The sequence below is a fragment of the Rattus norvegicus genome, chromosome 16 (assembly GCF_036323735.1).
Source record: "Rattus norvegicus strain BN/NHsdMcwi chromosome 16, GRCr8, whole genome shotgun sequence".
NCBI classification, from domain to species: domain Eukaryota; kingdom Metazoa; phylum Chordata; class Mammalia; order Rodentia; family Muridae; genus Rattus; species Rattus norvegicus.
The window spans coordinates 51,858,217-51,881,897 of NC_086034.1; the positions used below are offsets into that span (position 1 = coordinate 51,858,217).

The 23,681-nt window shown below is 43.3% G+C and overlaps 1 long non-coding RNA gene across 7 annotated transcripts in view; it reads left to right on the forward strand.

Moving 5' to 3' along the window:
* LOC103693959 (uncharacterized) overlaps positions 1-23,681 on the forward strand; it is a 62,391-nt gene that overhangs the window by 10,904 nt on the left and 27,806 nt on the right. The window lies entirely within an intron of this gene.

Consider the following 23,681-nt stretch of genomic DNA (forward strand, 5'->3'; position numbering starts at 1 on the left):
GGCGAAGGAAGGACGAGGATTGCCAGGCAGCTATGCTAGGCAAGAGACCACAATGGCTTGTAACACAGGAGCTATGATATTTGGACATGACCATGTTTTGAAGGTAAGAATGGAAGAATTTCCTTACCTATCTGTGTTGAGTTTTGAGAAATCCTAGAACTGGGCATAGCAGTTCTTACCCTGGCTAAAGAACTGGCAGAGTTGTGGTGGGGAAGCAGGCGAAGTTCTAAGGAGAACACATGTAAGGAATTTGTATCTGGGCTGGGGAGATGGCTCAGTGGTTAAGAACACTGACTGCTTTTCCAGAGGTCCTGAGTTTAAATCCCAGCAACCACTTGGTGGCTCACAACCATTTGTAATGGGATTTGATGCCCTCTTCTGGTATGTCCAAAGAGAGATACAGTATATTCATATAATAAATTTAAAATAAAAAAGCATGCACCGCTACCACCTGGCTCATTTATTTAAAAAAAAAGTAGAATTTATGCCTGCTGAGCTTCAGAGGGTCAGACAGACAGTAGAGTCTGGAACAGGCAATCAGAGCAGAAATGCACTGAACTTGAGACAAAACTGTGGGCTAGATGGGTGCACGGCTTCTGCAGACTTACAGCTACAGCTCATCTATTAAACTTAAAATTGAGTGTGAGATCTGTAGTCATTCTTTATAGCACCCAAAACTTATTATACACTGGGAGCATTTAACCTATAAATAGTTTTTATAAATAAATAGTGACTTCTAAATTCTGCAATCCTGGTGACATATGTCTTAAATTTCTATTTTATAGAACAGAATTTATATTCATCTTTACAGAATTTGTATTTATAGGGTTACATGTAGTAATTGGAGAAATTTTGGCGGTGCTCAATTCATATGTTGACCCTGTAACACAGTGGTTCTCAGCTTTCCTTATGCTGAGACCCTTGGATACAGTTCCTTATGCTGTGGTGTCCCTCACCCACAAAGTTACTCTTGTTGCTACTTCATAACTATAGTTTTGCTACTGTTAGGAACAGCAACTTAAAAGGTGGTCTCTGGGGTTTGTGACCCACAGGTTGAGAAACACTGCCAACACTTCTTATTTCAAATATATGCAAAGAAATATATTTTTGTACTTGAAGAACAAATACATTTTGTTCTTCAGTCTGCAGTACTCTGTGTGACAGCCCTACCCAGCTAATATCTCAGATACAGAGAGAAGCCTGAACTTATTGGAATTTTACGTTTCATTTTTGAGTTTTATGACAGTTTTCCTTGTGGCTTCTCAGCATTTTGTAAGCCCTGATCATTGAGCCTAAATCTGGAAGGGCATTGTCAGTGGACAGTGTAGAAGGCAGCCAAAGGAAGATACGGAAGGAAGTATAGGCTTTCTTACCTGAGGATGGTGCATCCTGTCTCTCAATGGGTATCCTTAGTGATGTTGCCTTTGTGCTTTCTGATTCTGCCCTTTCTCTTTCTTCCTGCCTGGGTATCTCTTTACAGAGCAGGTTGTGGGAACTGTTACCTTTTGGCCTTCCTCTGAAAAGCAGGCTTTATCAACATGTTTATCTTACCGGTGGTGGCTAGGAAATTGACTTAATGTGTTCCAAATCTCTGGGTAAGTCCATTCTGTTTATGTAACCCTCTGCAAATTGGCCACTGGACAAGAAAGGTGAAGCCAGTGGGTAGGAGGTTTACCCTGGCAGCCAGGTATCTGCCAGTTGGGTGTGGCAAGTTTCAGCTTGCAAATTACTCACAGGTGAACAGATTGTCATTACTTGGCAATGTATCAAACACTATATTATCTTCTGACCAATGCTATGGTCAGAGAAAAAGGCTACATACAGTTGAGAGAACTATACCCCAAACTGACTGTAAACATCCAAGGACACAGAAAACCGGGACACAACTGTAGGCGACATCGGTTGTTAAATGAAGACAACCAACTTCCTTCATAGCCAGAGATGACAGGAACTGGCAGCAACTGGGAGCAACATGACCAAGCAGGCAGCTTGTTCTTTGTGGGAGCAAATGAAGATCTGCCTTGTGGCCTCCAAAGCTTCTCCAGGGGCCTGGAACCCTCGAAGCCTTCAATGCATGTTTCCTGAATAAGTAGATCTGGGATCCCCTCCCCCCTTTGATGGTGAATGTTGACTGTCATCTTTATAGGATATAGGCCCACCTAGGAGACAAACCTTTGGGATGTCTGTGGGGAGCTTTCTAGATTCGGTTAACTGAGGCAAAAAGACCACATTAAATGTGGGCAGCACCATTCCACAGACTGGAGTCCTGGCCTGAATACAAAGGAGGAAGTGTACTGAGCCCCAGCCTCCATTACTCTCTGTTTCCAACTGTGGATGTGGTAAGATCTGCTGCCGGGCCTTCCCCACTGTGAAGGGCTGTACGTCAAAGGAAAGCCTTCCTCCCTTAAGTTGCATTCTGCTTGTGGTCACAGCAATGAGAAAGGAGCCTGAGACTAGCAGGTTTTGTAAAGAGGCATCGGGGAAGAGTTGAGAGCACAATGCAGACTCTCAAACTTGGAAGCAAGGTTAAGAAGAGCAGAGAATGCCTGTTCTGAGATGGTCGCACACAAGGGTTTCAGCATCTCCTGGGGTTCTCACGTTGGGTGTGGCTCCACTGTGATCCCTGGTTCCAAAGGCCACTTGCAGTAAATGTGAAAAGGTCTGGAGCCCTTTGCTTTCAAACTCCCTTTAGAAGGTTGGTAAGAGGCCGAGGCTCTTCAAACATTGCTCTCAGAGCGGGAAGCAGGTGAGGAACAAGACGGGAGGTGTGAACACTAAAACAGAACTGTTTTTAAAGGTGGGCTTTCTTGTTAATTATCAAAGAGTAACATACAAACCCATGGCTCAGACGTGAGGCATGAGTATGTTAGTGGTTGCTTGTGCCGTGTCATGATCAAATCTAGATATTTCTCTCTTCAACACATTTTGCAATAAATATTACATTAGTTTTTAACTGCAGGCCAGGGATATAGTTTGGCATTAGAAAGGCCCTAGATTTGATCCCCCAGAAAAAACAAAACAAACAAACAAACAAACAAACAAAAAACAAAAAAAAAATGAAAAAGGTTATGGATTTTGCCCTAAGGAACTTAGGGCTGATTCATCCCACTGCCTTATTTCTTCCATTCAACTTTAACTTATGCTAAACCATTGCTCTGTATATAGACCAAGCCAGTGGCCTCCTATGGTACAATCAGGCTATCTCTGCAGTTTCTGGGGTCTCAATTCTCTGTTTATTCTTAAAGGGCACACTCATCTATCAAAGCGAAGGCCAGAAGAATCAAAGCCCCTTTCTGTGTTCGAATTGAGGACCACCCTCCAAATTTCAAGTCTAAATTTGAGAGATGAATTCCTTTCCCAAATGACTGGTTTTCCCTCAGACACTTTCTCAGCAGAACCCTGCATACTTTCACGCGTAAGGAGTCTCTGACCCCCAGACATGATAAATGTGTCTTATACCCTGTGAAGACAGGACCTGCTCAGCGGTGCATATCATTTACGCACGCGAGGGTTACCACTTCAATTCCAGATATTACCTACAGACACCACCAAACGTGGTGATTGAGACGGGGTCGGGGCTGGGGCTGGGGGAACAGACTCAAAACCTCAGAGAAATCCTGGACCACCCAAGAAACTGGTCTCGCAGCTTCACAACACTGCCCTGGGAGTCCTTGGCATTTGTGATATTTAAGTTGGTAATCCGAGGACTGAAACGGTGAGGCTGTGTCCTCAAAGTTTCCCAAGTACCTGAAAGACAAGTAGCAACCTCATTTTAGTGATTCCCCACCCCCACCCCCATGGGCAAGCAGCCAGCTTAGCTGCCAGTACCCCTACCTGTGTGTCCTTGTGAGTCAGGTTTTGGCTCCACAGCGGGCAAAGGAAGTGCCCTCTCCAGACAGCAATCAGATCCTGTTCTTTCTTCCCCCGGTTGGAAGTTGGTATGTAAAACTCATCAAAACAAGGCTGTCTTTCCCCTGAACTGCTTCCCCTCCATCTATTTGTTTGTTTTTCTATGCCTTTGTGGAACTGTGAGTGGCTCACAGGTGCCAAGTGGTTTCGCATTTACCTCCCCGTCCCCCACCCCGCCCCAACTTCTCCTTTGACACCACACCCATAGTCCAAACACGAGCTACTGAACTGAAATCTCAACGCGGTGTCTGAGCGCACGTGGTTTTTCTTTAAGAATGTTTGTCTGATTCTGGTCTTGTTTAGGTTTGTCATTATGCACGCATGCAAAATTCTTATATTAATCTTCCTTTCGGTCCCTTAGCTTTGCTTTACATCAGTCATGCCCGGTTCAAAAGCACTTGCGTTATTCATGGTCCAGATACAAATATTTCAAATAGACACGGACAGTCTCTTTGAAATGGCTTGGGGACTTTCAATTGGCTGTGTGGGAGGAAATATCTTCATTTAATTAGTAAGCCTCTCGTGTTTTTTGTTTTCTTAACTAAGGATGCATAGACTGTCCTTGAGGCTTCTCGAACGTTCACATATGTTTTAGGATTGATCTTAGCTTCTTCCCCATCTGGGACTTTTTACCTTTTACCATTTCCTGCCATGATTTCATTTTCTTGGGGGGCGGGGAATGGCAGCAGGGCATCCGGCTGAGTGAACAGACAACGTTAGGGAGAGGCACATTCCTTCTTCTTCATCAAAACACATGGCTAGAGGGGAGATCTGGGTTGTAAAGTTTTGTCCGGCTGGATCACTGCACTGAGCCCAGGCTCCATCCTCAGCACCCATGTGGTGGCTCACAACTTTGTTTAATTCCAATTCCGGGAGATCTGATGTTCTCTCTGGCCTCTGAGGGGCTGCACACATGAAGGACACAGACATTCATACTGGCAAAAGCACTCAGACATAATATTTTTTTTAATGAAATAGGTCCTCATTTCTACAAACAGCTCCATTCCTGAAAATTCTCCTTAACCATACACCTCTTCGAATATTTTGAGACATTGATTTTACATAAACCCATCATCCTCGACTTTCTGCTTATTTTCCAACGGGGGGTGGGGATCATGAACTTGGTCCCTCTGTGGGGTTTTTGCTGCTGGAGACTTTTCTCTCTCCCTTATTATGACCGATCCCCTGTGAGTTCTGACAATAATTTCTAAATTAGCTGTGTCTGAACTTGTGTTCCGTGATTGCAGGCATTTAATTGTACATGTTACAGATTCTTCACACTTCCAGCCCTGGTGTCAGGTTAAACCGACAGTTTGACACCCTCTCTGTGCTGGTCACTTCCATCATTCTCTATGCCAGAAGCAAGGTAATTAACTTTGCTCTCTCCCCAAGGGGCCAAAGCTGCGACTGTATGTGTGACAAGTTCTCCCAGAGATAGCCACTGTGCTATCTCCTGCCAAGGACAGGATAGTTAGACAGCCGTACGCTGGGAAGCATGGAAGCCATTTCACCAGGAAACAGCTTTGAGAAGGGACTACACAGGTCACCCATGCTTAAATGCTCCGTTCATACAGTCTTTGAAAAGTGAGTGGAAACCGTGACTTTTAAATCGAATTAAAGGGAGATTGTACTACAAGACAATCAGAGGCATGAAATCTTTAAAGAACAGTTTGGACGGGAGAGTCAGTTTTTGTTCTTGCTGTTTGTCCTTCTACACACTGCATCCCAAGATTTCAGGCTGTTCTGAAGCCATTGGAGACTCTGGTCCCCAATGAACAAATGAAGGCGAGGTTCTGGATGTGTTTCAAGGTGAGAATTTGGTAGCATCTCCCAAATAAAGCTTTCCAGGCAGCAGAATGTGCATGCCTTTTCCAGGGGTGTTTCATTTAAGGTGTGTGTGTGCATGCATATGTATGACCGTGTGTGTGTGTGTGTGTGTGTGTGTGTGTGTGTGTGTGTAAGAGGTGAGGGACAAGGGGAGGAAGAGGGACAGTGACAGGGACAGATCACTTGTCTGAGAGCACATGTGTGTAAGTAGATACACAGAGTCGACCTCAGGCACCTCTACTTTATTGAGGCCTGGCCTCTTTTGGAACATGTTGTTGTCTAATCTAGCTAGCTTGCTTATCCTGGGGACACCCAATCTCTACCTCCCAAGAGATGGGATTTCCAGTGGCCCCCATGATTGCATGGCTTTTGTGTGAGTGCAGGATGTCACAAAGAAGTAAGATTTTTTAAGGAGAAGTTGTAATCCTTAAAAGGAGTCACATATTCATCTGGCAGCTGATACTCTCTTACCCATGTCTCTCTGCATGGTTCGCATCCCTCAGTCTTACCCTTTCTATCTGAGTCTGTGTCTTAGTTAGGGCTTTACTCCTGTGATCAGACACCATGGCCAAGGCAACTCCTATAAAGACAACATTTAATTGGGGCTGACTTACAGATTCAGTGGTTCAGTCCATTATTATCAAGGTGACCATGGCAGCATCCAGGCAGGAGGAGCTGAGAGTTCTACATCTTTGTCTGAAGGCAGAGTTCCAAGCACCTAGGAAGTGGGACTGATAGCCCACACCCACAGTGACCCAAATACTCCAACAAGGCCACACCTTTTCCAACAGGGCCACGCCTCCCTGGTCTGAGCATATGAAGCCATCACATTCTGGGACTGTATCTTTACAAAGTCTGTTCAGGAGTCTATTTGATGAGCTCTTGCTTGAGGACCTTGGGCTGCTTCCTTTCTTCCATCAAAACTCCACACAGGATTCCACGTGCCTAATTAAACCACACCCCTTTCCTTCCCTTCCTGAGATTTCCCATATTAATTTTAATCATACCAGAGAAGTGTTCAAATTCATCTTCTTGAATGACCGATTGCATTGTATGCATAAGCCCTGGAACTGATAAAAATTAAGGGAAAAAATAAAACAAAAACAAAAACAAACATTCCCTTACCTGCCACCATCAGGCAGGCAATGGAATCTGAGGACGATGGGGCATCCCACATACTGAAGATGTTACAGTGGTTGGATGGGTGTCCCTCGAGGGTCCATGTGTTAAAGATGATGCTGTTGAGAGATGACAGAACTTAAGGGAAGCTCTCAGGTTACTGAGGACCAGTTCTGCAGAGGGTTGTAGATGGCTGGCCTTCTGTCTTCCCTGCCCGTTCCTGGCTCAGGGAGTAAGTTGTTTGCTCCGTGAATGTGTTATAGTCTCAATATATTCTGCCCTCACAGGATGTACACAGTGATAGAGCCATTAACTCTTGACCAAGAACCAGTAGACCCAGGAGTTAGATAATCCTTTTCTATGTATAAGTTGCCTCCTGTATTTCATTATAGTAGCATTACGCAGATTAACATAAGCCCTGGGGTGTGTCTCATGCCAGTAATCTCTTCTAAGGTGAGCAAAATAAGGCAATGGCAGCGCCTATAGTCAGCAGGGTATTTGAGGGACAGAGGCAGAAAGGTGAATGCTCTTGGAATGGCAGAACCCTGGTGTAGGGAATGATGGGTGAGTTCCACCAGAGCCCAAGTGATGATATCTGCAAAACAGTTGCTCCCCAGCCTTTCTGCCAGGGCTCACTAAAGCCAAATGAGGCTACTAGCTGTGATTGCTGTCATTCTCCTTCCAGATTTCCAAGATGTAGGTGACTGAGTAAAAAAAAAAAAAAACTAATCTCTCAGCTCATGCCAGAAGCTTGAGGGGCTCAGGGCTGCAGGAGGTATTTCTTGCCTGTGTGGTGCCCCTGCTTCCTGATACAGAAACATCTGAGTTGTACTCTCTTGTCTATAAGGTTGGTTTGTTGAAGACAGTTCCTCTTCACATCCGCATGACCTGTAGATGGTTGCAGGGGTAAATCTTGTATCTGCTCATATTTGTCAATCATACTGTATCTCTTTAGGTGAGAGTAATTAGTGACCTTTCAGAGGAGAGGAAGAAAATGCAGCCCGGTGACATGCCCAGAGTCATTCAGGAGTGAGTGACTGACCCAACTTCTGCACCCTTGTCTGGTGAATTCTAAAGCTCAGTGCTGTGTTCTCCATGGCCATTTCTTTTTTTCTTTAAGATTTATTTATTTTATGTATGTGAGTACACTGTAGCTGTCTTCAGACACACCAGAAGAGGGCATCATATCTCATTACAGATGGTTGTGAGCCACCATGTGGTTGCTGGGAATTGAACTCAGGACCTCTGGAAGAGCACTCAGTGCTCTTAACCAAGGAGCCATCTCTCCAGCCCCTCCATGGCCATTTCTAAGATCACATATTTTTATCACATTGTTGATGTAGGAGGTTACTACGGTGACCTGAGAATTGTGGCTGTCAAACAGGACATGAAAATACTGTGTGTGCTTAATATGATGTCATTCTTCATACACAGACAGAACTTCCTTATGCCACACAATACACACTTTCCAGAGTGTGCTAACAATAGTTAGCTTATTCATTTATATTCCAAAACAATTACCCTTGCCTTGTGCATGTGTGCAGCACACACACACAAACATTCACACACACACACACACACACACACACACACATCACATCACATTACATCCTATTATGCTTACTTTTAAAAGGTGGCTTCACCAAATAATTTTGGTGATTAGGGTTTTAAGAGATTTAGAAAAACTAAAGGGCTGGGGATTTAGCTCAGTGGTAGAGCGCTTACCTAGGAAGCGCAAGGCCCTGGGTTCGGTCCCCAGCTCCGAAAAAAAGAACCAAAAAAAAAAAAAAAAAAGTCAATCGCCCAATGAAGATTGCATCTTCTATTATAAATAGAATTGATTAGTTTTTGATTTATCAGAGAATGGTTTCATAAAGGCTGACAGAGAGACTCATCAGAGAGCTGCCCAGAGCAATGGTGTGTGTTTGAGGTACTGAGTTAGTATCCTATGAGGTAATTCCCCACAGAAAATCTGCAGGACTCATTCCCATGACTTGTTGCTTCTCAAGAGAGGTGTGCAAAACGCAGACACAGAGGGGCACTACTGCTTTTACAATTGCTGGGGAAGAAACATCCTTTTCTTTCCCATAAATTGAAATATTACTTTATAATCTTATTGCAAAGATAAGATATCTTAATATACACAAATTAGAAAATGGAAAAATTCCAAACTTGGGTAGAAACAGGATATTTACTTCTCAGACCCTTTATTTTTTTTTAATCACAAGACTAGCTAAGTCCTTCCCCAACAGCAGTCTTGCCAAAGCTTAGCACGGCCTTCCCCATCTTCCCCTTCCTGAGGTAGCTGACTGCTCACCCACTAACTGCTGTGAGGTGCCAACACTAGGCAAGTCTCTCTTTCCTCGTCAGGTTCTCACGGTCTCTAATTTCACCTCTCCACTCCAAAGCCTGGATTTCCAGTCCTGCCGTTCCATGCAATTAATGTCCTAAGGATCCTGACAGTCCATGTAACTCATATACTGAAGTCTTAACGCTCATCTTGCACAAATCAGGTCTCATGACCAAATGCCGAGACCGTGACCCTGCCTGCGGACTGGTCTCCCTGACTCTGGTTTCTTCCCCGACCCCATCGTTCTTGCCGGCACGAGTTTAATTTTTTTCTGGAGTAGTTCTTTTAATATTCCTGGTCTCCTAATATTTCTCTGATGTCCACAGGGTCACAGGCTAACCCTTGAAACTAGATATCAAAGTGCTTCGCCGCCTTGCCTTAGCTGTTAATTGGCCTTCCCCTCAGACTTCATCATGTGTGTGTTTTTGTTGTTTGCTGTTTGGGCTTAGGCATCCAGGTTCTAACTAAAGAAATGTATGCAGAAGTAAAGCTTGTTTTGAGGCCTGGCTCTTCACATTTCACTCTGTCTTTGGTGTATTTTGGGGATGAAGTTGCTGGGAAAGAAGTTGCAAGGTGATGAGAAGCTAGGGTCCCTGAGTGACCATGTGCAGTACCGCTTCCTGTGAATAGCGTACATACATATACATATATGTGTGTGTGTGTGTGTGTGTGTGTATTATATACCCACATATATGTTTGTGTATATGTGTTTATATGTAATACGTATATGTGTGTATACATAAAGGTATATATACACATACACATATTTTCATTTATATACATATATATCTGCTAAAACTTTTAGCCTAATTTGTTACTGTGACAGATAAATCCATTCCTGGTAAACACCCATGAGAATGCACCGGAATTCTCCAGCATTTTTCTTCCAAGGAAGTAACAATGTAAAGATTCCCAGATTCTAAAACTTCACCAATTAAGGGTGAAGTAAAAACTGAGGGCTTGACGGAAGTTAGCACATTTAATTTTAGCTAGAAAGGGCATTTAAAACCTTGTCATCTTACTATTATGACCCTTTTGTAAAATAAAGGACATAGGATGCCACATGCCTCCTCCAGAAAGAGGAACGTATACTGTCCACATTAAGGCTAATTCTAAAATGAAACAAATTTAACTTCATAACAGGTGAATAACCTCACTTGCTCTTACATTTCTTCCTCACTACGGTGTTTCTCATTAAATGCACTCTCACAAAAGGCTATGCATCCAAGGACCAGAGTCTATAAAGTACGAGAGACTCCGGTTGGCAACAAGGATGGCGGAGATTTTCTTGGAGATGGAAACCTATCCTGAAAACCGGCTTTGCTGACGGCTGCTTAACCTTTGAGATCTCTGATCGCTTGCTTGGGACTTTTTTGTTCCCATCTCGACTTAGTTCTTAGAAGGAGTGCTGGAGAGGGAGTTCTGAGTCAGTGCCGTCGGCTGGGAAGCCCTGATGGTGAGTCTTTTGTCAATCTGACACAAGCCAGAGGAAACCCCAATCTAGAAAATGTCCTATCACGTTGGCTGCTAATCAAGACACTGGGACCTTTTCTGGATTAATAATGATGCGGGCGGGCCCAGTCCACTGTGGGCAGTGCCTCCCATAGGTCGTATAAAGAAGCGGGTTGCGCGAGACTTGAGGAGCAAGCCAGTAAGCAGCGTTCAGTCCCTGCTTCCAGGTTCCTGTCTCGAGTTTTTGCTCAGGCTTCCCTTTATGATGGGCTATGAGCCTGAGACAAACCCGTTTCTCCCCAGGTTGCTTTAGGGTGTGGTGTTTATCATAGCAGGTGAAAGAAAACTAGCACAAAAGCTTTGGCTGGCCTTAAAGTTCTACCAGGGATGGTTTACCCCCTTTTGGGAGACAGAGGAGGAACTTGAGAGGGGCAGGCAGGCCTCAATATTGGCACCTCACCTTAGGTGCCATGAGTGCTTTGTGAGGCAGAGGTGGAGTAAGGAGACCTCAAGGTGTGCCTTTGAGCTTGTCATGACAGCATGACAGTACAAACTCCTTCAAGCATTAGGTTTATTGTTGCTAATTTTTAGTTTAGAAAATGTGTCAAAAGATGAAAGTGGGTACCAGCGTCTTATACTGCTGTTGTACCTGGACCTGACTTTTCATGCCTTTGTGTGTTTTGATAAATTGGGAGCTCCAGGATTCCGCTTATAATATCTAAATTGTTTTATTTTGGGACTGGAGAGATGACTCAGTAGTTGTGAGAACTGGATGCTCTTCTAGGGGACTTGAGTTCAGTTCCCAGCACCCAGATAGTGGCTACAACTGTCCACAACCGTGGTTTCTAATGGGATCCAGCACACTGGTCTCTAGTCTCCACCCAGCGTCTTACCTGGTGAGGATCTCTGGAGTCAGTGAGTGAGGACTTGAGAGGAACCACGTTTCTCTGTTCCTTCCTGTTTCTCTGTTGTGATTCGTGCATCAGGTGACACCAGTATCTCCTGCTGCGTGTGTGGCACTCCTGACTGAATGGCGTGTGTGGCTCTCCTGACTGAGCGGCCGGCTCCTAAGATCTCCATCAGCAGTGCCACCAGTGAGCGAAGACCAGCCCTGAGAGCAGAGGCGAGAGCTGGCTCCGTGAGAGCTGTAGCAGCATCCAGCCACACAAGGTACAGAAAGGCATCTAGAACAAGGAAAGTCCCCTAGGGCACCGCCGAGGAGCACGGACCAGAAAATGGCCACGCTAATGCAGAGGGTTATGATGTCAAAATCACCTCTGGCAAACGCGGAAATGAATGAGAGAGAAGGCAGCAGAGAAAGAAAAACAGAAGAGAAGCAGGTTAAATAACAGACGGAGAAGGGAGTAAGAGGAACGAGGAGAGCATTATGGATGGGAAAAGAAACCAGGATGATCTAAGAGAACAGTTAAAATTTTCCCATAATGAGGAAATATCTGAAAAATGAGGTGAATGTGAAGAGAGGAATAAAAGACAAGTCCATAAGAGATTTAAAAAAAAAAAAAAACAAGGGGTTGGGGATTTAGCTCAGTGGTAGAGCGCTTGCCTAGGAAGCGCAAGGCCCTGGGTTCGGTCCCCAGCTCCGGAAAAAAAAAAAAAAAACCAAGAGGATAGAGTAGAAATTCAACTAAAACTATAGCCTAAAGGAAGAAAATTGGGGAATCATTGAAGGAAGTTTTTAAAAAGAAAATGGATGGAAAATGTTTGCCCAATAATTAATGTGTAAACAAAATTAGACCTGTGTACAAAAGGAAATAAATATGTAAAAAAATACAATTTTGATTCAACAAAGTAAAAATGTTGCTTTTGGATGAGGCCTCCACTCCCCTGCCAGGACTCACCCCACCCAATTGTGTTTGGCTTGACTCATCCCCTAGGAGTAGTGACTGTCCTCTTACTCTGTACAGCCAATGTTGGGCCAACACCTTTGCACGTTTCCAAAGTGCCTCCTCTGTCTCTTCAGAATGAGCTCATTCTTCCTCATACTGTCTCTTCTTCATCCGGGGCCCCATGGAGGCAGTGTCTCATCTACCATCTCACTCAGAAGATTCACATCCAGGATTCTGAGGAAGAAAACATATAGTAGGAAAAACCCATTGGCTTATTATTATTGGAAAGTTTTAATTTTATTATATAATACATTATAATTTATAATGCATTGTATATATTGAAAATTCAACATCCTTAGTCAGGAAATTCGAACCCTGTGAATCAAAATGACCCTGAGATTCCACCTTATACCAATCAAAATGGCTAAAATCAAAAACTCAAATGACAGCACATGTTGTCCGGGATGGGGAGCAAGGTAAACACTCCTCCATCGCTGGTGGGATTACAAACTTGTACAACCACTCTGGAAATCAATCTTGCAGTTCCTCAGAAAAGTGGAAATAGTTCTAGATGAAGACCAGCTATACCGCTCTTGGGCACATACCCAAAGGATGCTCCACCACATTACAAGGACACGTGCTCCACTATATGTACAGTGGCTTTATTTGTAATAGCCAGAAACTGAAAACAACCCAGACGCCCCTCAACTGAAGAAAGGATACAGGAAACGTGGTTCATTTACACAATATTATTCAGCTATTAAAAGCAAGGACATCATGAATTTTGAGGCAAATGGATGGAAATAAAAAATACTATCCTGAGTGAGGTAACTCAGACCCAAAAGGCCATGCATGGTATGCACTCATTGATAAGTGCATATTAGCCAAAGAGTACAGAATACCCAAGATACACCCCACAGATCCTAAGACATTAAATAAGAGGGAAGGCCCAAGTAAGGATGCTTCAATCCCACCTAGAATAGGGAACCAAACAACCATGGGGGCAGTGGGTGGGAGAGGATAGAGATAAGGGACAAAGGAGGCAGGATCAGGTATGGGGGCAGACAGGAGAGAGACCCAGAGAGAATGAATGGAAATATGCAACTGCTGAGGTTAGAGAAACCTCTAGAAAGTCCCAGAGACTTGGGATGGGGGAGGCTCCCAGGATTCAATGTGGGTGACGTTAGCCAAAAGGCACAAATGTGGGGATATGGAAGCTGAAGAGACCACCTCCAGTAGTCAGACAGGATCCCCCAGTGGCGGGATAGGGACATCAACACACTTATAAAACTTTCAACCCAAAATTGTTCCTGTCAAAAAGAAATGCAGAGACAAAAATGGAGCAGAGACTGAAGAAAAGGTTATCCAGTCACTGACCTAACTTGGGATCCATCCCATGTGCAGGCACCAAAACATGACACTATTACTGATGCCATGTTGTGCTTGTAGACAGGAGCCTGGCATGGCTGCCCTCTGAGAGGCTCTATCAGCAGCAGACTGAGACAGATGAAGATACAGCCAACCAGTAGACTGAGGTCATGGACCCCTATGGAAGGACTGAAAGAACTTAAGGAGAGTGCAACCCCATAGGAAGACCAACTAACCTGGATCCTTGCGAGCTCCCAGAGACTGAGCCATCAACCAAAAAGTGTACAGGGTTGGTCTGAGGCCCTAGCACTTATGTAGCAGTGAACTGCTTTGTCTGGTCTCAGTCAGAGAGGATGCATCTAATCCTGTAGAGACATGATACCCTAGTGGGAGTCACCCTGTCAGAGGTGAAGTAGAGAGGGGATGGGGGAAAGAACTATGGGAAGGGGGACAGGGAGGGGCCAACATCTGGGATGTAAATAAATAAAATAATTACTTTTAAAAAGTAAAAAAGAAACATTTAATTTTATGTAATAAGTTATAATGAATATTTTATTACATAAAATATATTTTATTTATTAAATTATTTTATTTTCAGTTCTTTTATAACTGAGGTAAAATCACATAGCAGCTATAAAGTGTCATGTGTCCATGACAATATTGTACAACCTTCTCCTCTACAGAGCCTCAAATATTTTAATTTGTCAGCACCAAAAACAAACCTGTATCCATTAAGTGGTATTTTAACATTCCCTACCAACTCCACCTCAGTTTCTGTCTATTTTTAAGGATTTACCGATTTTGGAAACAGTGTCAATTTGACTTTATCCTTTCACAGCCTCCAGCCTGCCACAGGTAACGCTCACTCAGGTCCTGAGATCAGGGAGTCTTCTCTATTGTCTCGATGCAAACTATTTGGCTCTTTAAAAATGGTTCTAACCACTTCAGAAATTATGGCTTTCTTAGCCCAATGTGGCTCTAACTTTCTAAACAAACTAAAAGTCCTTTAAGTCTTTCTATTCTACTTTTAGATCCTGATTCTGACTATAAATCTGGCCCAAAGCAGGTAGCAGTCACCATGCTTTTCTCTGAATGTCGGATTCCCTTGAAAATCCTTCTATCGGATTAAACTTGGCTGCACATAAATCTCTCAGGACAAGGACAAGGTATAGACAAGTTATTCATCAAAATGGCTGCTGTCCAATCCCCCTTAGAGCGCTTGTTCTTACAGGAGACCTCAAGCTTTACTTTCTGCATTTCTACTGGCACCTGAACTCTTATTAGAAGCACCCATAGGTTTCTGGAATTTCTCTCACTTCTATCTCCATAGTCTCTAAAATTCTTCTCATGAATCAGTTCCAAAGACCTAAGAATCACAAGGTCAGTCTAATCATAGCCAAGACCCTGCTTCTATGTGACAGGTTTTCTGAGCTAGTTATTGTTTTCATTGCTGTACAAAATGCCCAGTGGAAACAAATTACAGGAGGAAGGGTTTATTATAACTCAGAGTTTCAGACAGTCCAGTTCATGGTTGTTTGTTCCTGTGTGCTTTGGCAGGGAATCATGTTAGGAGGTAAGGTTCTTTACCTCATTATAGATAGAAAAAGAGAGGGGGGGGGGGGACAGAGGAAGGGAGATGGAGAGGGAGAGGGGAAGGGAGAGGGAGAGAGAGAGAGAGACCATAGGACCACAGATCAAGTATACATCCCTGGTGTCTTAATCATTGTTCTACTGCTATGAAGAGGCACCATGACCACAGCAACTCTTATATAGGAGACCTTTTATAAAGGACTTGTCTTTCAGAGCTTAGTCCATTATTCTCATGGTGGGGAACACGGCAGCAGGCAGAGTGCTGGAGAAGTAATCAAGAGCTATATCCTGATCATAGGCAGAAAGAGAGAGACTTGGCCTGGCATGGGCTTTTGAAACCTCAGAGCCCACCCCTACCGACATACTTCCTCCAACAAGACCACACCTTGTAATCCTCCTAATCCCACCAAAGCGTTCCACTTCCTTGTGACTAAACATTCAAATACATGAGCCTAGGGGGACCATTCCTATTCAAACCACCACACATAGTAAGCCACTTCCTCCTCTACCTGCCATAATTTCCAGAACCTACCTAATTAGCACCATCAGCCAAGGCTCAAGTATTCAATACACAAGTGTGTGGGAAAACATTCATATTTAACTATAAGAGTCAGCTTTCATGTTTCAGGGGTTTAGTTGTACTTTATTCTTGATGCCTCCATCTACTCAGTAAATTAGTATTAATGCCTTGTATTTGCCTTTTACTATTAGAACATTTTTAGAATACCTTAAGGAAAGTGAAGGCGACTCGCAGAATTTCCCTTATTATTAATACTTTAGAGTGGTGTGGCAACTTTGTTGTTGTTAATGAACTAGACTGATGCATTGTTACTAAGTTAAATTCATGCTTTGTTCCAATCTTAAGGTTTTTTCCCATTCTAAGATGTCCCATTACATTTATTCATCTTGTCTTCATAAGGTCCTCTTAGCTGTGATACTTTCCCAGACTTTCATTGTTATGATTGCCTGGGCAGTTTTGAGGAACTCTGTGGGAAAACTCAGCTAAGGTCGAAGTCTACCATTGACTGGGTAGCCTCCTGGGGCTCAGTGCAATATGGAGGACTCCTTTCAGAGCTTCTTCTTTGACCTTGTCTGAGGAATTCAAAACCTACTAACTGTAGAAGGTTACTTAGCCTTGGTTAGATCACAGTTCCAACTTCCTTTCTCCCAGTAAGAACCCATTCAGCTAGCACCCGAGATTCCTGAAATGCTTCTGTCTTAGAGTTTTGCAGACACCATGACCAAAACAATTCTTATAAAGACAACGTTAAATTGGGGCAGGCTACAGGTTCAGAGGTTCAGTCCATTATCATCAAGGTGGGAGCATGGCAGCATCTAGGTAGGCATGATGCCGGAGGAGTTGAGAGTTCTACATCTTCATCTGAGGGTTGCTAATGGAAGACTGGCTTCCAGGTAGCTAGAGTGAGGGTCTTAAGCCCACACCCACAGTGACACACCTACTCCAAGGCAACACCTCCTAATAGTGCCATTCCCTAGGCCGAGCATATACAAACCATTACAGCTTCTCTATGCTAATGAGGCATTCCAGTACCCTAAGCCGTCAGACAACAACCTTTGCCCAACCTGGATGTTTCTGCCCCCATCCCTCCAAATTATGTAAGCCTCGAATTACCCCAGGTAAAGTTGATCTGCTTCCCTGTGTCATCGTATGTACTTATAGGGCTTCTAAACCTCTGTCAATCATCTCTGCCTCCTTTGCCTTAGTGGACTGTATAGACCAACAACCTCTGAGGACAGAGAGAACCAGGCACATGGGTCAGATATACACCGTAGGAGGCTTCACTGTGGGAATTTGACCTTTTAATCATGATTCGACTGAGACCGTGAGTATTGGGATAAAGGTCGCAGGTCTTGTGAAAACATGAATTAGACCTGTCTCCCATAGGCACATATATTTGAATATTTAGTCCATCAGTTCCTGGTTGCTGGTGCTATTTGGGGAGATGAGGAAACTCACTCCACTTCCAATTTGCTCTCTCTTCTTCACGTTTGTGGATAAAGATGTGATCTCTCAGCTTCCTGCTCTGGCCACCTGGTGCCATACCTCCCTCTCCTCAGGAACCATGAGCCAAAATACATCTCTAGAAGATGCTTTTGTCATGGTGCTCATGATAGGAGCAGAAACGTCACTGATAGAGAAATAAAGTTATGTGTTCATTGTAGCACCACAAGAGCACATAATCACCATAATCTATGACTATGGTGCTGACCCCGATCACCTATCATATTTCTATACTATTAAGCTATTGGCTTTCCTCTCTCTTGGTCTTTTCAAATTTCAGAGACAAACCCAGTGCCTATGACTGTGTTCAGCTGCCTGTGTAACCAAGTAAGCACTTGTTGACAATATAGTATGCCTTGAAGATTTGGTGGGCCATGTTCTCTGCTCAGCACAGAGCATTCAGAGGCTCTATGTACTCACAGATCACTCACACCTTCAGTGGTGTGCACACAGGAGCCTCAGTTAATTACTGGCTTTCTATTGGAACATCAAAATATTCCCATATATAGCCAGTTCTCCCCTTAAGCTCTTTAATACTGTTTGAACTTTTATGCCTCATTTTCTACTCACCAGCAAAAACAAAGAAGTAGACAGATTAAATCAAACTCTCCTATTGTGATGGTTTGTGTATGCTCTGCCCAGGGAGTGCACTATTAAAAGGTGTGGCCCTGTTGGAGTAGGTGTGGCCTTGTTGGAGTAGGTGTATTACTGTGGGTGTGGGCTTTAAGACCCCCCCATCCTAGCTGTCTAGAAGTCAGTATTCTGCTAGTAGCATTCAGATGAAGATGTAGAACTCTCAGCTTCTCCTATACTGTGCCTGCCTGGATGCTGCCATGTTCTTGCCTTGATGATAATGGACTGAACCTCAGAACCTGTAAGCCAGCCTCAATTAAATGTCCTTATAAGAGTTGCCCTGGTCATGGTGTCTGTTCACAGCAGTAAAACTCTAACTAAGACACCTGTGATCAGATACTTTGCAGTCACTGCTTAAGAAATAGTCCAGTCTCTTAGGAAAAGGACGTGAGCTTTGGAATTTCAGTTACTGTCTCTGGTCTACTTGCAGGCCCATCATCCATTGTTCAGATCTAGTATTGAAAGCCTTACCATCTGGAAAGTCATCAGTCCTGGTCATCTGTCCTCCCATCCGCATGGTTATTTCCATTCAAACAACTTCCTTATGAATAACATGGACTCCTTTTATTCTGGAATTATGAAGGGACTGTACAGTGTATTGCTGTCCCTGCTCTAGTCAGTCAGTGTGATGAAGTAGCTTTAGGCACCCACTCTACCAGGAATGCCCACAACATACTTAGGTTCCGGGATTTCTCTGGAGATTACGTGTAAGACCTTGAGGGCCATGGCTGATATTTGTTGATACGGTAACAACATTTGGTGTAATGCTTAGACCAGTAGGAAAGCTGGAAACCTCCTTGCTGTGGCTTGGTTGGGCAATAATGGAAAATATTGAGACTGAACTATTCAAGGAAGGAACCCACCCTGGAGAGAGAACGAGAAAGTGAACTGTTCAGACTTTTATTTGCATTGGGTACCATCAGTGTTCCTATAGCTCTAAACAGCTTTGATTCCCAGGACCGGCCAAATGGACCCTGTCGATTTTCTCAAAACTGTCATATTTATTTATATTTCTATCATATCTGCAGATGTGTATTACATGGGCTTCCTTCTCTGTGTTTCTTCAGCTGTGGTCTCATAATTTATTCTGCCAGGCTCAGCATGTCCTTGACATACCAAGCCATTAACTTGAAATCAGAAAAGTCCTGTGAGGTCTCTAAATTCTTTCCTATGATTATCAGACCCTACGCTAGCTGAGAATAAAAATTGCTGGCTGCAAGATGAAAAATAATTGGTCTGAGCGGCCATGGAAAAGTCTAAACAGAAGATTGTCTTTCTCTCCCCATTTGCAATGATTTATTTTCATGGTTTTATGAGACTTTAATGAGGAAACCTTATCTGTATGCCTGGTAATTATCAACCAAATCCCCATTTCCTGTCAGAAAAAGTAACAATAAGTAAAACAAAAATGGCGGAATGGGGAGAGTTTTGACCTCCGACCTGTGTAGCTGAGGATTACCTTGTCACCACGCAACCTATGTGGTTACGAGGCATAACAGACATTTATCCTGCTGATTCTGCTTATCCCAGGTTGCTGTGTTCAACTTAGGACAATAGTAGAAGTAGGACCCCATGGCTCCTCTGGGTTCTATACTGAAAGGTAGGTCATTTGGACAAGACAAGCCCAGTTTCTCTCTTTATCATCCTATATTAATTTCTGGTCGTGGCCAGTTCTATCTGTTGGGTGACTGAGCCAAATGAAGTTTGAAGACTCAGTCTTTTATTTTTCCTCCCCTACCATCCTCTGTGTCATCTGCTTGGAGTGAAGATGCTTCTCTTATTTGGGTCATGAGGCAAGGTTGCTATGACCGCTAACTAATGAGTTAGTATGTATGAGTTGATCATTTGTGAGATTCAAGTAGAGAGCTTGATGCTGTCCTTGTGGGTGTCTCTGTGACTTTTGGGTGAGAAGTCATAAGTACGGGGGGGGGGGGGGGGAGGTGGTTAATGAGCTCACTGGATAGATGGAAGCTGGTAAGTGTTTTAGTCTTTTTTGAATTTTTAGGGCACCATTGCATACAAGCAGCCAAGCAGTGGGAGCTCAACTGAATCTTTATTTTCAGTTCTAGCTCAGTTAACAAGGTGAGAACCTTCTTTTCTCGCACCTCTCTCTAGGTGTAAAATTTACCATACTCTCAACAACCCACAATCTTACCCCTGCTCCTTCTGTTTTAAAAGGAAGTCTGCTAGTGCTGTAATTGTATCTTTCTTGGTATCTAGGCCAGTCATTAAAAGAGCCTAAACAGTGATTTTTGACACCTTGAATTAAAGAAACACTTTTCAAAAGTGTATTTTGAAGTATCGCAGATACGATAGGGAAGGTTCTGTCAGACTCAGGTCTACAAGAGAAAACCAGAGATCCAATTCCTATCTCCATGTCCTTTCCCATCCTACCTTCTGCATCGTGATTGGGAAGGAACAAGACAGTGGGAAACAGAGGCTTCGATACAGTATAGAGTAATCATAAGCTCCTGATGTTATTGGCTTTCTACTATCTTTACGGTTATTAAGCAGCTCCCACCCCTTGACTTGTCTATATTGTAGACAAATTTGCATTTGGCAGGCTTTCTGGAATAGCTGGACTAGACCTGCCCAACTCTTCATCTTTCTTGAGGACCCATTACAATGAGGTCACCTTGCTAAGAGAGTGGCGAGGCCAGATCTCTGCACACCAGTACTAACCAGAGGACACTCCAAGATCAAGAGCCTTCTAAACGAGGACTCAGATTGTTCTAGAACATTACTGTCCAATAGAAATATAACACAAATCACATAAGTAACTAAAAATCTTCAAATACTTATATTTACAAAAAAGATAGATTTAATTTTAATAACTCAAAATAAAATAATTTCAAAAATGTCCATTTAATATATAGCCAATATAAGAACATGAGGTGGTATATACTATATAAAAATATGCTGTCATATGTTATATAAGATCATATAACATAGCAGGGTGAATACATTTCTAATTAGTGATGTTTTAAATGTTCACTAGTCACGTGTGTCCACTGAAGACACCATTAGCTTGAATACAGAATATTTAAGCATAGAGCCACAGCTCGTTCACATCTGGCAGTCTGGGAACATGAATGACTGTGTGTAGAGCAGAGTCTCTCCCAGGAAGCCGAGTTTTCTCTACCTTCTGTTAATATATTTCCCCACTACCTATTGTCTGGCAAAACGTAGACCTCAGGTTCAGATTCAGACAGCCTCATCACTTCCGCGCCTTCTGCAAGTGATCTGCCAATTCACTATGGACCTCCAGACCGTAAAGTTTAAACTGGTTCTTGGAGCCTGGGGCAAATAAAATTCAACTTATTTCAGTGCAGATTTCCGAGCAGAACTCCAGTCTACCTGATGGTAGTTTCAGAAATTGAGTTTGAGAGTTACCGCTTGCATCCACATCCATCGCCACACCCCTGTAAATTCTAGGTTTGAGAACCCTCCCAGGACTCTCAAACGACTTAGAGCATTTCTCCATGGAGGGACTCCGTGATTTTCACTTTTGGTCCTTGGCTCCGCTTCCAGTGTCAGACAAGGCACATTCACATGCTGACATGGCAGAAGTGACCTTCTCGGACTGTTTGGGATCAGCCCCTGCCCTACATTTGATAATTGCTGGCCTCTCAGTCACTTGCAGTCAGAGACCTACTTATGCAGCAGCCGAGAAACCGAGCCATGCTGTATTTTAAAGGTTGAAATCTCCTTTTGAACGTCTTCCCTCTATTTTTGTGAATTCTGAGATAGCTCTCCATACACAATACTTCACACTTACACAACTATTTTTCACTCTGGGGTTTTGAAGGTACTTATAAATATTTTCTCATTAATCTTCACTGCGCTCCTGAATAAAGTTGCAAGTGAGATGGGCTCCATTTTTATAGGTAGGAAATCGAGGTCCCCAGTTGTTGACTTGGAATGAGAATTTGGGTGGAAGGCAGAGTTAAATCGCTTGTCTTCCCATTGTCCAACCTGTTCTTTTACAGCTCTGACCACTGCAATCTGTTGTGGTTATTGAAACCCACTTGGAAGCACTTCCTGTAAAAACATTTTACTGCAGACGCTGTGGGTTGCCCATTTCCTGTTCAGATGAAGAGGGGAGGTAGGATTACTCCGTGGCTGTGATGGGAGACCTCAGGTGGGGAGTATGTTCTTCCGGCTCATACTTATTCAGAACACTGTCTTCTGGAACACATTTATCTATAGCTCCCAAGTCCCTGGAGCCGAGTGCTACACATTCGAAATGAAAGCTGAGGTCACCCCTCTGCTGTGTGCCCTTGCTCCCCCACAGAGCTGACTGAATATGATTCATTCCCCGACTGCAGCCTGCTCAGGGAGGGCTTCGTGTCTCACACAGGCAGTGCTGGGCTGTAATTTCTTAACTTGGTCCCAAGGCCATTTCTGCCTATAGACTTGAAGAATCTCTCCACCAAGAAAGACACATGTGTACACAGCTCCTTCAGAGAAGGACTCCTTTAAAGAGTATTTCAAATTTGCTGTTTTAGTGACTGATGATGTTTCCAAAGGTACACTTTAATACATTTATTTTTACACGTGTGTTTTCGTAATATACTTCTATTCTCCATCTTTTTAGCTTAAAGGTCTTGTAATTCATCAAATGGATTCACTGTAGAAAATGTTTAAAATGTTGCAAATTTTAAAAGCTTTAAATTGTCTATAAACCATAATTCTGTGTGTGTATTTTTTAGCCCCCACCCCATCCTTAACATATTTGAAATGACTAATGACTTGAAATCAGCTTTTTTCCCCCCAAAACCCTGGTTTCCTTTTAAGGAAAACCACAACCTGGACACCAGGAATGCTAACAGCATACATTTTGTTCTAGGTTGGATTTTTGTGAACTGAGTTAGAAAGTATGTATGTTTAAAGATAAAAATCTCTATGTTTTATACTGATTTTTTTCTACTTAAAAGTTATCACATAGGGGGTTTGTATATCATTTTATGTTGTATATCTGTCTTCTTTTGTGTGTAACAAGGAATCTTGGTTCTTAGACACACAAGAAAGCTATAATTACAATATCCTGTATAGTGGCTAATGCTCTCTTGCTAATTGTATTACCCCCTCACCCCCCAAAAAAAAACCTGTTTGTAGTGTCCCACAGGTAGGCTAAAGGAAGCTTGCCCCCAGCTGGCTCTGATTGGCAATAAAGATATAGCCAATGGCTGGGCAAAGGGAGACTGGGCAGGACCTTTAGATTTGCCTGGGTTAGGAACTGGGAAAAAGGAGACAGAGAATTGTGATTCAGAGGAAGACGGGTTAGATTTAGAGCTGCAGAGGGAAAAATCACCCAAAATGTAGGTGAGAAGGAATGCAGGCAGTCTCCCGAAGGGCTCCCCAAAAGTGTCTTGAGCAGAAAAGACTAGGGAGCCACCTAGAAGGAGCCAGGGTAACAAAGAATGAAGAATTAGAGGGTGCTAAGCCAGGATTACAGGAGGGAAATATGTGCTAGCTGCCAGGAAGAGTAGAACTGCCCAGCTTTTGAGCTAGCCAAGGCATTTTAAACTAGTCTCAGAGTCTTCTGGCCTCAGAGTCTTCT